The sequence below is a fragment of the Prionailurus bengalensis genome, chromosome E1 (genome assembly GCF_016509475.1).
Source record: "Prionailurus bengalensis isolate Pbe53 chromosome E1, Fcat_Pben_1.1_paternal_pri, whole genome shotgun sequence".
Classification (NCBI taxonomy): domain Eukaryota; kingdom Metazoa; phylum Chordata; class Mammalia; order Carnivora; family Felidae; genus Prionailurus; species Prionailurus bengalensis.
Window position 1 is genome coordinate 32,045,887 of NC_057347.1, and position 15,365 is coordinate 32,061,251.

Genomic DNA, 15,365 nt, shown 5'->3' on the forward strand with positions numbered 1-15,365 from the left:
CTTACGGAATTTTTATTATGTGCTAGACCCTGGGCTAGGTTCTTAAATATCTTTCTCACTTCCTCTGTCTCTTCAGGCATTTATGAACAGGTGACCTTTGAACAACGTGGAGGGTTGGAACACCAACCTCCTGTGCAGTTGAAAACCTATGTATAACGTTTGACTCCCCCAAAACTTAACTACGAATAGCCGAGTGTTAATTCGAAACCTTATCAATAACGTAAGTTGATCAACATGTTTATGATATACTGTGCGTATGTATGATATTCTGTATTCTTATAATAACGTTAGAGAAAATTCTATTAAGAAAGTCATAAAGAAGAGAAAATGCATTTACGGTACTCTACTGTATTTACTGAAAAAAAAATTGGCATTTAAGTGGACCTGCAAAGTTTAAACCTGGGTTGTTCAAGAATCAACTGTACCTCTCTCTCTCTCTCTCATACATATATATGTACATGTATACATAAATATGTATGTAAAATGTAAAATTTTGTATATACCATATATTATGTATATGTATATGTATTTAATTCAGTTTAATTCTTTTTTTAAATTTTTTTAACGTTTATTTTTTTGAGAGAGAGACAGACAGAGTGTGAGCTGGGGAGGGGCAGAGAGAGAGGGAGACACAGAATCTGAAACAGGCTCCAGGCTCTGAGCTGTGAGCACAGAGCCTGATGCGGGGCTCAAACTCGGGAACTGTGAGATTATGACCTGAGCTGAAGTTGGACACTTAACCTACAGAGCCACTTGGGCGCCCCACAGTTCTGTTTAATTTTTAAAACAACTTTATAATTCTCTGAGGCATTACTATCTTCATTTAACGATGAGAAACTTGAGGCTCAGACATGATAATTTTCCACCGCAGCATAGCGAGTGGCTGGGATTTAGGCTTACACACAACTCTAAACTCCGTGTATTTTGGATTTTGCCATACCATCCTGTCTCCAGTTCACAGCCTAAGTGGTGTGAAAGACATTTCTGTTTTGAAAAGGAATGGGAGAAAATGAATGGAGTATACCCTGACACGTTTAGAAGGTCACAGCAGAAAGATAGTTTACTGGGGTCTCATAACTGTTCCATACTGTCGGCATCTGGTATTTTTAATTCATAGAAAAGAAAGGTAGGACTTGTGTTGTTTTACTTGAGGCTATGCAGTTCCTAGATGGGATCTCACATGGCAGCCTTCCCTGTTCCATCTTCCTCTTCACACACTCTCCATGGTCCCTCCTGGTTTCCCGCCTTTTCTTGCTTGTAGCTAATGTGTTTTTATATCTACTCTCACAGAGATGTTACTGAAGTCTCTGAGCAAAACACTGCTGAAGAACACAGGCATTGGTGCTGGAAGTGCTTTCTCCAGCTGTGGGATGTTTCACTCATCTGAAACAAAATTAACCTTTTTGTTGTGAGTGCAGCCAGCTCTCATTCTGCAGTGGGAGGCGTGGCTCCAGGTGGAACTAAGGCTGCAAGGCCGCCTCTGTTCTTGCCTAGATTTTGATCTTTCTCCCTTCTGAACTGGTAAACAAAACCTCCTCTCTAGGCCTGAAATTTTTTTTTTTTTAAATTTTTTTTTTCAACGTTTATTTATTTTTGGGACAGAGAGAGACAGAGCATGAACGGGGGAGGGGCAGAGAGAGAGGGAGACACAGAATCGGAAACAGGCTCCAGGCTCTGAGCCATCAGCCCAGAGCCCGACGCGGGGCTCGAACTCACGGACCGCGAGATCGTGACCTGGCTGAAGTCGGACGCTTAACCGACTGCGCCACCCAGGCGCCCCATAGGCCTGAAATTTTTTACAGTGATTCTCCGGCCAAAAGAAAATGATTCTTCCAAAGTGTGGAGAAAAATTGGCCAGGTTTGAGCCTGTTTTGCATTAAAAGTGGCAACGATGTGCCAAAATCGTAAAGAACATGCACATCCCCTTTGCTTATACTCATTTGTACATAAATTACTGATCCTGGGGCGGTGAATCAGTTGTACAGAAAGTAAGGCACAGCTTCTCTCTCACTCTGTGGAAGACACTAGCTGCTCATTTTCTGGCGGCTGGATTTTACACATGAGAATTTCCCCTCACGTTTGGCAATTTATCTACAGCATTTTACATGTCAAAACACACCATCGTTTTGAAGCCATTCCATATCAACACTAACAAGAGTTCTTTGTTTCTTACACTGGAAGTTTAAGCTCCCATAATAAGATTCATTGAACTGATTGATCCTTTATCAAGGTAAAAAGTGAGAATGGTTTCAATTTCTAATACAATATTCTCACTAATAAGAACACCCCCACTTTTCTTCAGTAAAAAAAAGTAATAATAATAACCATCAAATCTTACACAAAATAATAATCCTGTTGTTCTTTTGTGTTATATTTATACAGTGCCTTCCAAATGTGTAAAACTCAGTTACAGTTATTAGCTCTTGTTTAATTAACAATTTGGAAAAAAAAATTGAGTATCTGCTTTTTAGCAATCATTGGATTGGGTTCATGGCATCTTCATTGCAATTGTGTGAGGTAGGCTGTATTATATCTTGTTCTGAGAAGAGGAAACTGAGGCCCAGAGAAGTTAAATTATATGACAAAGGCACACACAGCCTATCACCGTTAGAAACTGGGCTTGAAGATCTTTTTAGCCAAAACTTGATTCCTGTTTCATGACGTTTTGCCTCTTCTACAACTAGACATAACGCCCTCAGAAATTAATGCCAGCCTTAGCTACAGCCAAATTATTTAGTAACACTACCGAAAATAATCACCCCTGAGTAGATCTAAGGATTTCCCAAAATGAGCTATTTGAAAAATTTCCAAATTATTTCTAACTGCTGTATATTGGGCAATAAAAGAAATTGCTTTCTTGTATTTTTCCCCCTTTGTGTACCTGCTCACAAAAATCATCTCATACATAATGCAAGGTAATAAACTACAGCTTGTAATGGCTGTAAAGCCTGGCCCATGTAGAAATAGAACTGGAAATCCATAACTAGTGATGTACCTTTCAAATGCAATTCAAGTTTGACAAACATTAAGCAATTTGGGCAGGCACTTGCAACCAATGTTTCCTCTGAGTGTTTTTTAGGTGTCTCATCATCAGGCTATTATTCCAAAGTGCTGGGAAGAATTAATGATTTCCTTCAGGTAAATCACAGTGGATTGAAATGCCACACAGGAGTAAGCATTGCCCATTTTCTTGGGGCAGGAGGTAGGGTAATGGGAGCTCCCTGTTAACATGCTGTTCTTTTAAAATGCTGGTTCTCTTGAAATTCTATTTTCTTTGTGGCTTCTAAAACTATGTTGCCTTTTGATTATAATTTCAAACACAATTGGTATTTCCTCGACAAAATAAGTACATTTGCTTATGAAAACATGAATATAACTGATCAGTGGCTTTGTTCCCTTGGGTATATGAAACAAAATAGTTTGCAGTTACTAAAAGATTAGCGATTTCTTTTACCAAGGAACATCCCGTTTAACTAAAGTGCCTTGCTCACATAGACCAGTTTTATGCATATTAAGAGGCATTCTTTAGAAGAATCTAAACACATCTGTTTTTGAAGTTTTCTTTTGCTATTTTGGAGGGGGCAAGAGGTTCTTAGAATTTACTGTTTATTTATTTTTTAGGAAAAAGAAAACTTCATAATTTACACATTTTTATCTTTGAAATGCACACTGAAAGGCATTAGTTTTTGCCAACTGCGTTATCAGAGAGAGATGGAAAAATTTTGACCTGCGCATAGGGCATAAATTAGGAGATTCAAGCAAAGACCATGATCTTCTCAAAAGATTCGAAAGCTAAGGACCACATGTTCTTAACCACATACACCTCTGTTGGGTAAGAAGAAATTCTCTGCTCTTTTCTCCCCTCCTCTCCCTTCCCTTCCCTTCCCTTCCCTTCCCTTCCCTTCCCTTCCTTTCCCTTCCCTTCTGTCCCTTTCTTTGATTTCTGTTTGTTTGTTATTATAGAAAAAGTAAAACAGCTTCAAGAGTAGAGACAATAGGATAATGTACTATATACTCATCATCCACAACAATTTATTTCATCTATATTCCTCCCTGCTGCCCTTGACCATCCTTAGATTATTTGGAACAATCTCGCTTCATTCTTAAATATTTTGGTGTGTATTTATACAATATAATAACATTTTGAAAACCATAACCATAACACCATTGTCACAACTAACAAAATTAACACTGCCTAGATTATTGTTTAAATCTGCCCAATAGTTTCTTTCCACTTGGTTTCTTCAAATACATCACATTTATCTGAGATTTCTGTTAATGTCTGTGAATCTGTGTGTTTCTTCTCCAATGTTTTATTTTTTCCATGTATTTATACAACAAAAAGATGCGTTGCTCTGCAGTATTTTTTACATTCTAGATTTTGCCAATTGCTTCCTTGTGATGCGGTTTAACATCTTCCTCTACCCCTTTATTTTCTGTAGATTGATAATTTGATAAGAGTCTTGATTGGACTACTTCAGAGACTGGGCTGCATACTTCTCATTTGATGAAATCAAGAGGCTTATAATGTCTTGTCTCTTGTGTGTGTGTGTGTGTGATTTTGCAGTATATTCTATTACTGTTCAACAAATCATTTCCTTCTCCTTCTCATGCTTCCTTTTCACCATCCTTCAAAAGAGGAATATACCTCTCCACTCCATTGGTGATAAGCTTAGCCATTACCTTGCTTTAGCCTCTGGAATGTGAGTGAATATCCCATACATCACATCTACACCAAGGCTCAAGTGTGCATGCTACAGTTTAGTCTTCTAGAACTTCTGGCTTCTGCCATGAGCATCATGGGACTTCTTTCGTCTTGGGTCATAGATTGTAAAGGCTGAAGTAGACCTGAAACCAACTCAAATTTGGAGTTAAGCACAACTTAACATCACCTGACCCACAGACCCAATTAACTGTTTCATAACCAAGAAATAAATGTTTGCTGTATGCTACTGAGTTTTGTGACTATTTTCTGAATGTTATTGTAGCAAAAGTTTAATGATATAGACATAATATGGACCAGTAGATTAAGGTGTTACCAGATTGCTTCATCTTCTTTCTAATAGTTAAAAGACTTTCTTAAAGGTTTTGGCAACTATTGATTATTGTTGCCTAGAGCCTTTATTTTATAATGGTTTGCAAAGTGGTGATAGTCTAAGTCTGTCATTCCTCACCCATGTATTACTCTCAGAAGAGTACCTGAGGAGGTACTCTGAGATATTTATAAAGGAGTGTTAGGGTAATTTTTTGGTGTGTACTTTCACTTAATTTGCTGTTTTTAAGAATTATGAATTGGTGGGGCACCCGGGTGGCTCGATAGGTTAAGCATCCAGCTCTTGGTTTCAGCTCAGGATCTCATGGTTCATGAGATCGACCCCCACCTTGGGCACTGTGCCAACAGTGAGCAGCCTATTCGGAATTCTCTCTCTCTCCCTCTCTCTCTCTGCTCCTCCCTCTCTCACACTCTCTCAAAATAAACAAACTTAAAAAAAAAAAAGAATAATGACTTGGTTCTCTAGCATCCTCCAAATGACGCTAATCAGATTTTATTTTATTATATTTTGTAAGTATTATGTACACATGCAGTTCATCATTATAAAAAACAAACACTATTTGATGTATTTTCACCAATTGCTGGTACTAATTTCTTTGATGCTCATATTTTCTAATTTTAAAATGTTATTTCTAAACCCAATATTGATAAGTTTCTTGAGCTCTAGAATTGGAGCCTTCCGCTTTTATTTTTTGAGTGGAGCTACTTTTCATTTCTCTAAAACCTGAAAATCACTACTAGGATTTTTGGAAGAAGAAAAATTGCTGACAGTAAAATTCCTTAATGGAGTGAGTCAAAAGCAGTGGTCTTTGGCTGTTAGAAAATCCCCAGAGAGGGTGCAGTATACTAGCTAATCATTGGGAGATATACCATCTAAGATTTAGGGACCTTACAATTCATGAAGTGTCTTTGGTAAGGGATCCCTGACATAAAGATAGCATCCCAGTTAAGTGATCTTCAGTAAATGACAAATAAAGGATTAACTGCCTGGAGCATTAGTCCCACTAATTCAGTATTTATAGGTATTCAAGTTATTAGCTTTTTAATTAACACTGAAAGATCTGAAAGTACCTAATTGTATTCCATTGTAATTATATTAAATTATGCACATGAAAATTAAAATTCTGGTTTTCTAATATTCTCTTTAAGAATGTGCAAACACAGTTGATGTTTTCTTAATAAATGTCTCTCAACTGTTATTATGTTTCTAAACAGAACAGAAAAAAATACAAGTTAATAGTGCTCATTTAAGTATGTTGTATCCAGTTGGGATTATAGAATTAAAGCAGGATTTACACTAGGGTATTAGAGATATACTACGTCCATTTATTTAATTCACTGTAATAATAATCTGCTCATTGAATTATTTAACACATCTTTTTATAAAGTACTTTGTGCATTCAGGTTTGAATGTGGGTAGATTAGATTGTTACATTTACTTCCTTTAAAACAAAATCAACTGGAAGATCTATTTCAGAACCCACAGAATAGAAATGAAATAAAAGAAAGCAAATACAAATTTGAGGGAAAGTGTAAAATTCTACTTCTGACTCCCTAATTGTTCACTTGGGCTCAACTTTAATGATGCTGGCTTAAGAATCTTTTCTTAAAATATTTTTAATGTATTATTATTATTATTATTTTGAAAGAGAGAGAGAGCGAGCCTGAATGTGCACAAGCAGGGGAGGGGCAGAGGGAGAGGGAGGGAGAGAGTCTTAAGTCTCAGGACTATGAGATCAAGACCTGAGCCAAAATCAAGAATCTGATGCTTAACCGACTAAGCCACCCAGACACCTTAATTAGGAATCTTAATGAGTGAAGCCTCTACTACTGAAAGTTTTCAGTTATTTTACTGGAATACCAAAAAAAGTTTTTTTTTTAAAATACTTTATTTTACACCTTAAGGATACATGCTGTCTGTGGTTGGTAGTATAATGTAATGAATACTTTATATAATGACTCAAATATAGGGTCAACTCTAGTGTTTAAGAACTGGGGGCAGATTTCTGTTTTGGAATGGTTTGTGAGGCCAAGAAGATTTGGTTTGACATGTGTCTGATCTAAAGAGATGTGGCAGGATGATATATAAAGTGTTGATATTGCCCTGTCACACCCACACCTTAAAATTAAAAAAAAAATTTTTTTTAATGTTTACTCATTTTTTTTGAGAGACAGAGAAAGACAGAGCATGAGCCGGGAGGGGCAGAGAGAGAGGGAGCCACAGAATCCGAAGCAGACTCCAGGGCCTGTTAGCACAGAGCCCAGTGAGGGGCTTGAACTCATGAACCGCAAGATCATGACCTGAGACGAAGTCGGACGGTTAACCAACTGAGCCATCCAGGCACTTCTTTATTTTTATTTTTTATTCTTGAGAGAGAGACAGAGACAGAGCATGAGTGGGGGAGGGACAGAGAGAGAGAGAGAGAGAGAGAGAGAGAGAGAGGGAGACACAGAATCTGAAGTAGGCTCCAGGCTCTGAGCTGTCAGCACAGAGCCTGACACAGGGCTCGGACTCACAGACCACGAGATCATGACCTGAGCCGAAGTCGGAGGCTCCACCGGCTGAGCCACCCAGGTGCCCTGGAGACCTTAAAATTTTTACCATCCTCCACCCCCATCTGAGATATGGTATAGGAAGCCTGCATTTCTCCATGGCCAGTAAAAATAACAGTCCCAAAATTAGAGAAAAAATAGTTCCTGTTTTACAATTCAAAATCTTCATTCTGATGAAAGATAGAACTGGGAAGAATACGTCCTGAGGCAGCCACCCCAACCCTCTCTTCAGCTACTTCCACCTCTTGCAAGTTGAAAAGCAGAAAATGAGATAGAGGCAGGAGTCTTAAAACCCTGTCTGTCATTTAAAGAGGGCCCTGTCCCTCACCTTCCTCACCCAGGTAAGTATGCCTTAATTAATTGTCTTAATTACACCCCAAATCAGCAGCCTAACACAACAATTGAGTTATCATCAATAATAATTACTCATGATTCTGTATGTCACCTGGATTCATCTGGATAGTTCTGAGGCACCGTATACTGGGGCTGCGGTTATCTAGGGGTTCAACTGGACTAAAGTATCCAAGATGGTTCACTCACATGATTGACGTGCTGATGTCAGCCAGAAGACTGGGCTGGGCTAAGTGAGGGCACTGGGATCACTAAGTATCTCTCTCTCTTTCTAGGTAGTTTCAGGTCCTCTTCCTCTTTATGCTCCTACAATTTGTTTTCTCCAGCAGGTTAGCTGGGCTTCTAACATGGCAACCCAAGGCTTCCAGGAGGACAAAGATAGAGGCTTCCAGTCCTTCCAGGCACAGTGATACTTGTCTTACATTCCCTGCACAGATTCAGCTTTGAAGGGAACATCCACAGGAACGTGGATTCTACAGGATACTGGGGGTCAACTCTGAAGAGTAGCTACCATGAGAGTGGAAAACTCCTTTACACTTACAGATCTGAGAATAGAAAGGATATTGCCCGCTTTTACCTGGTTGCCCTGGAAGGTGGCAGTTCCCACACTTTTCCCAACATCTCACAGCCTGGGAATGTACAACACAGCTCCATTGATTTACTAGGTATATGGAGCTGAGAGAATACCTGAGTTTGGCCTCAAAGGGAGTCGAACCAGGAACCAGGAGAGGCTTGTAGTCTTGGGGAAGGGATGTAGGGTGCTGTACCTGACAAGTAAGGATTTTTACAAGAAGTAACTTACTCCTTTATAGAAAATTTATAGATTGTAAAAGCCCATGAAAAGCCATGTGTTCTGTCTCTCTCTCGAAACAGAATCATTCTTATCACTGATAATTGAGAACCCAGGGTTCTATAACTTGAGCTGATCACAATTTTAGGTAACATAACGTTTTTTCAGTTTCAGCGTGCTGAAGCAATGGAATCATTAAGACTTTTCCATCATTCATGGAATGAATTCATTTATTCATCCAACAAATAGTTATGGAGAACTTGAACAGTTTTAGGAGACACAGCAAAGCCAACAGTTCACGAAAGACCTGCTTTCATTAGGCTTTTGTTCTGATGTTAGAGAGGAGACAGATAATACAAAAAAAATAGAATATACACTGTGTGTGATATGTAATATTAAGAAAATTATAGCAGAAAAGGCGTTTCAGTGTGTGTTTGTGGAAAACAAGAAGAGACAGTAGGGTGTGCCTTGCTGAGAATATGCCCTTATAAGCCTGCAGCAGGGAGGGGAGCAGACCATGCAGATATCTAGGGGAAGACCATTCCTAATAGAGGGAAAACCAACTGAAAATACCCTATGGTGAGAGCATGTCAAGTTTGCCTGTAGAATCTCAAGATAGCTCGTAAGCTTGGACTAGGATGAAGAAAGAGGAGAAAACCCCACAAAACAAAACAAAACAAAACAAAACACAAACAACAACAAATAAAGAAAAACCCAGAAGATGTTAGGGGAGGTAGAAGAGAGCATGGTCGAAGAGGAAATAGTCTGGAAGCCTTTTTCAGTTGTACAAGAGAATTAAACCACATAAAAATGATTTGAGTGACGTTTTCTTATCCACTATTTGTACCATGGTGCAGAGCTAGTCCCATCCCCAATGCATACAAAATAACTCATTCACGACATTTAATGCATACCTTAGAACATCAGGGCTCAGTTCATTCGGAGAATGCTTCAATTAATTTCAGAGAAAGGTTGGCTTTCTAGGCCATTACAGGGTCTTGGATTTTGTTGTGAGTTCTAGGGAGAGAAGAGTGGGGTTGTTTCATGCGTATTTTTAAAGGATCAGTGTGGGTGCTTGGTAAGGTAAAAAATTTTCCCAAACTTCTAGTCATGTATTGTAATACATTCTATGAAGTTAAAAGACATCAGGTTTGCACCATCTAGGTATTGACTATATTTCAAAATTTTAAAGAAAATTTCATTTAGTATGGTTCTATGCATGGGAATAAATCCAAAGAAACAAAAATACCATTATAACTCATTATCTAAATACTTTTGGTGTATGTATAGAAGCCATAATGGGTTTTATAGTTTTTGTTTTATTTATTAATTCCTATGGGATAGGTGAGACTGAAGTTCTATATTTTAAACAATTTTTAAGGTTTATTTATTTATTTTGAGTGAGAAAGAGCACAAGTGGGGGGAGAGAGAGAGAGAATTCCAAGCAGGTTCTGCACTGTCAGTGTGGATCCCAATGCAGGACTTGAACTCACAAACCATGAGACCATGACCTGAGCCAAGGTCAAGAGCCAGACGCTTAACCGACTGAGCTACCCATGCACCCCATAAAGTTCCATATTTTAAAAGTATTTTAGAATGTCATAGGTCTCATTCATTTATTCATTCATTTAACTGTGGATATTCACCATGTTACTTTACAGAATGGCATAAAACGTAAGTGACTCCTGCAGGAAAGTGAGGAAAGAGAGAGGAGAATTGGGGTTAGGGAGGGAGGAGTTGGGGGAAGAAAGAAGGAGAATGGGGGGGTGGAGGAGGGAGAGAGGGAGAAATGGACTGAAGGAGGTAGGTTGGGAGGAAGAAATAGAGGAGGTAGAGGGAAGGAGGGAGGTAGAGGAAGGGAGAGGGAGGAAGGGTGGGAGAAACAGATCGAGAGAGAGTGCACGCGTGTAAGGGAGCAGCTTGGTTATAGCTTCTAGTTCCCATTTTCCCTAAACTGTGGTTGTTTACCTATATATATATATATATATATATATATATATAATTTCCTGAGTATACCACTATACTTTAGATAGATTTCTAGTTCTGCATAAGCTAGTTTATAATGCATAAGCCAGTTTTATTTTACCTGCTCAAGAAGTATCTTAATGAAGACACCTCTTAGCTACAAATTTCTTTCTTGCAGAACCATTACATCACATGACTTCTACGTGCCATACTGGACAGATAGAAAGGAGTTAACTGAGTGTGTTATTATCTTCAACCCATTCATTCTAAAAGCAGGCTGATCCCATAACAAGCTAATTGATTTTGTCATGTCATAAATTGCCATCAATTGCCTTCTTTGCTTTTCTGCTGTTCAGAGAGAAATTTTCTTTAAATGGATTTCAAATGGTGTTTGTTGGATTTTTCTCCATCTTAAGTGCCTTCTAAATATTTCAGTGGTGGATCACCTGCCAGGCCATGATAATTTGTCATCATGAAGAAAGAGGGAATAAATATTTTTGTAGGAAATATATGTAAATGATTCTGCAGAGTACAAAACCATCCACCACTGAATGCTTGCCTGTTGTTCATGTTTGGTACGATTATTGCCTGGCTTATGATAAACAGCAGGAATATTCTATTTCCGAGCTTCTTAAAATGCCTCTAGATCTTTACATTTTAGACTCACTTTATTTCCCTAAAGGCTATATTATCAGGTGTGCATTTTTTTGTTTTGGTTTTAATACTTTCGTTTGGAATATGATCTACCTGCTGAAAACTGCACAAATCATTAAGTGTATGGTTTGAGGGGGTTTTCACAACATCCAGCCCCCAGATCAAACACAACATTCCCAGCACCATAAAGCCTTCACGCTCCTAATCACTACTTCTCCTGGCAAGTGCAATCACTATCCTGTGTTCTCACACTTCAGATTTTCCTGTTTTTTGGAACTTTATGTAAAGATGCAGTTTTTACTTGTGTCATATAAAGTACTCTTTTGTATCTGGCTTCTGTCAGTCATAGGTTCATGGAATGCATACAAGTGGTTGTAATAATAGCCGTCATTTGTTTATTCTGATTCCTGTGCGGTATTGCACTGTACGAACATGTTACCGCAGGACTCTGAGTTACGAAACTGACACCAAATTGCCAAATTATGAACCTGAGCAGGACACTGAGGTCAATGAGTGGAACAAAAAAAGATACAACACTTCGCTTCAGGACAATTTCCCAGGAAAACAGCCTCTGAGATGATGATGAGTGTATGATAAGTTTTCTGGAACTCGTTCTCTCCAGCAACACGTGCCAGGAGACAGGGAGGAAGCAGGAGAAGGCAGAGAAGAGGCTGAGCTGTGATATAGTCACGATGTAGCCCAGCCAATCCAAGGTAGGGCAGTCCTTCAGACTTGTCTTAGCTTCCATCAGGGGAGCTAGTCCTTTGTCCTCACATTGACTAGTCATTAGGTTCATGTTGCCTATCATGTGGGGACTTGAGCTTGGAACAGGTGGCTCGGTGTAACACAGCACCTCCTACATTCCTTGTTACAGGAATATTTAAAAACATCAAATCTTGGGGCGCCAGACCCGGTTAAGTGTCCAACTTCGGCTCAGGTCATGATCTCATGGTTTGTGAGTTCATGGGTCGGCCTCTGTGCTGACAGCTCAGAGCCTAGAGCCTTCCCCAGATTCTGTGTCTCCCTCTGCCCCTCCTCTGCTCGCAGTCTGTCTCTCACATTGTCTCAAAAATAAATAAACATTAAAAAAAATTTTTTTAAACATCAAATCTAACAGGCTTTGTGATGCTAATAAGTATGCATATACAAGCATTCAGTCAATGTTAGAGCCCTTCTGACTTGGAAATAAGACAAACAAACAAACTTTTATTTTATTTTATTTCATTTTTAATATTTATTTATTTTTGAGAGAGAGACAAAGTGCAAACAGGGAAGGGGCAGAGAGAGAGGGAGACACAGAATCTGAAGCAGGTTCCAGGCTCTGATCTGTCAGCACAGAGCCTGACACAGGGCTCAAACTCACAAACCATGAGATCATGACCTGAGTTGAAGTTGGATGCTTAACCAACTACGCCACCGAGGCGCCCGAAAAAAACAAACTTTAAATTGAGCTGGGAGTAGACTATTGGAAGAAATACTTAACATTATATAACAATTTTGTGGTGAACGTCATGCTCTCCTGTGTCCTGGGTGCCTCGTAATCTGCACATTGCTCTTATAATGGAGGAAAAAGAAAGAAGCCTAAATTGCATCGCCCCACCTTCGATGTTGAATACATCTCCATGTCTGCCTTTCATGATGGCAAAGAACAGAAGAAAAAGGTAAGAGGAAGAAAAAATAAGGAGCAGCATTTACTGACCATGAGACTATGTCCAGGGCTGTCTCATACTTTACGTTATTTTGTCTCATGAAATCTTCATCACTTTGTGAGGTATGTATAATTCTCCCCACTTGAAGAGGAAAACAGAACACTATGGATCGACAGTTCCTAAGTGTTCCAAATAACACTCTTACATTCATCCAATTCCAGGTTGCTTTTCCTTCCAAACACAGCACACTTTCTCTCCATGAGATGAGAGGAAATGAGCATACGATGCAGGAGTAGAGCAGGTATTTTGCCCTTGTTTACACTAGGTGTGTGTCATTTAACTTGAAAGATACAGGAGTTACTTACACCATGCTTTTCAGCTGATTTTGAGTGTTATAACTCACATTTAGGGGCCTCCACCCATTAGAAAATACACCCTATGAGGATGGAGACCAGGGCCACCCCCCTATCACCAGCACCTAGAGCACAGCTACAGGGAGCTCAATAAATATTTGCTGATTTAATACACACAGCCATCAGCTGTCATAGTTCTGTGTGGCTTAAACACCAACTGATATGCATCTGATTAAGCTAGTCAGTTAGCAATAGATGTGAAATGTGGAATTTATTTGTGCAAATGCAGATAATAATTCAGGAGTTCTTCCATTTTCAGAAATCTATCCAGAGTTAGAGCTTCATCCAGGGGCATGCACTTACGAATTAGGTTTCTCAGTGTAAAGAACCCTTTTACAAACGGAAGGGGACTTTCAGTTTTTTTTCTGTCTCCCCCTGCTTTCTCATACTTTCCCTTTTCCCTTCTTTATTTTTGTAAAAAAAAAAAAAAAGATATGGTGGAATGACTTCTGAGAGAATAAAACACCAAAAGAGCCAGACACAGAGACTCTGAAACTGAAGGGGAACGTGAGGACCAGTTGTGGTAACATTTCTAGAGGTGGGAGCCAAGGAACCAGCGAAAGAGTTTATATATAGTTAAATGGAGTGAACAAAAGGCTTCGTGTGAAGATGTTGACTGTGAGGCTTTGTTTTAAGCATGTGGAATAAATAACATGCATACCCCCAAACAGGAGAGATTGGACTTGGAAAATCTCTGATGACAGAAAAGAAGCTGTGAAATTACGATGCCTGGTGCTTTGCCTGGTGCCCTGGTGATGGTCCTTTGCAGTGGAAGGGTAATGAGATCCCAAGCTCCTCTGCTCTGGGGCATCCACAAGGACCTCATCAACACCAAATTCATATATGCCATACGTGTAGGCATTGCCATACAATAAAGAATACTGTGTCACTGATCATCCAGATGATGGATGTCACTGATCATGCAGAAAGGACAAAAAGGACAAAAAAGTCCTCTGAAAAGTCATGCGTTAGCATTTTTTTTTTATTGAGGTGATTTGACTTACAACACCGTATTAATTTTAGGTGTGCAACATAATTTGATATTTGTATATATTGTAAAAAGATCACCACCAGAAGTCTAGCTAACATCCACCAACTTACATAGTTCATACTTTGTTGTTGTTGTGATGAGAACTTTTAAGATCTATTCTCTTAGTAACTTTCAAATATGCACTACAGCATATTCAACTACAGTCACCACACTATGCATTACATCCTTATAACTTATTGTATAACTGCAAGTTTGTACCTTTTGTACAGGTTTCTACCACCTTCACCCACTTTGCCCACATGGTGTTAGCATCATTTTTAAGTGCTCAGCTCTAAAGGCAGGTTCAGAGGAGGTCTACACATTTTTTTTAGCTTGTATATTTCATAAAATTGTATTTTAAATACAATTTAAAATAAATAAATACATTAAAAATAAATGTTTGCCCTTTCACGTATTTAAGTGGATATCTAATTTTATGTTTGCTGTTGTGATTTTGTGAAATTAATATTTGTAACGTAGAGCCCCTGGGTGTTGGACGATGGGCAAAGTTTCAGTGCAAGACCACAATTGAAATAGAGAAGTTTATTACCCACAGGTCCTGGAGGAAGTTCACATTGTGCTTTGAGGGGACTCGGGGAAGTCAAAGCAGGAAGCAAGCCGAAGGAGCAGGGGCTGGGGCATATGCCTTTATTAGGGTCCATGGGTAGAGTGCTTTGGGGCTTGTGGGCTGAGGCCAGACTGGTCAATTCAAACTGAAAACAATGGGGTTTTGGTAAGCTCCACAAACGGTCTTATTGAAGGGGTGCACAAGGAGGTGGGGAAGACTGTTTATCACAAGGGTACTGGGGAAGTTATATTAGGAACTTACATTGACTTGAACTCTGTGGGTTATTATCCAAGGCATGCTCTTCATGTGGGGCTAATGTCATGTTAAGGCCCCCAAAAC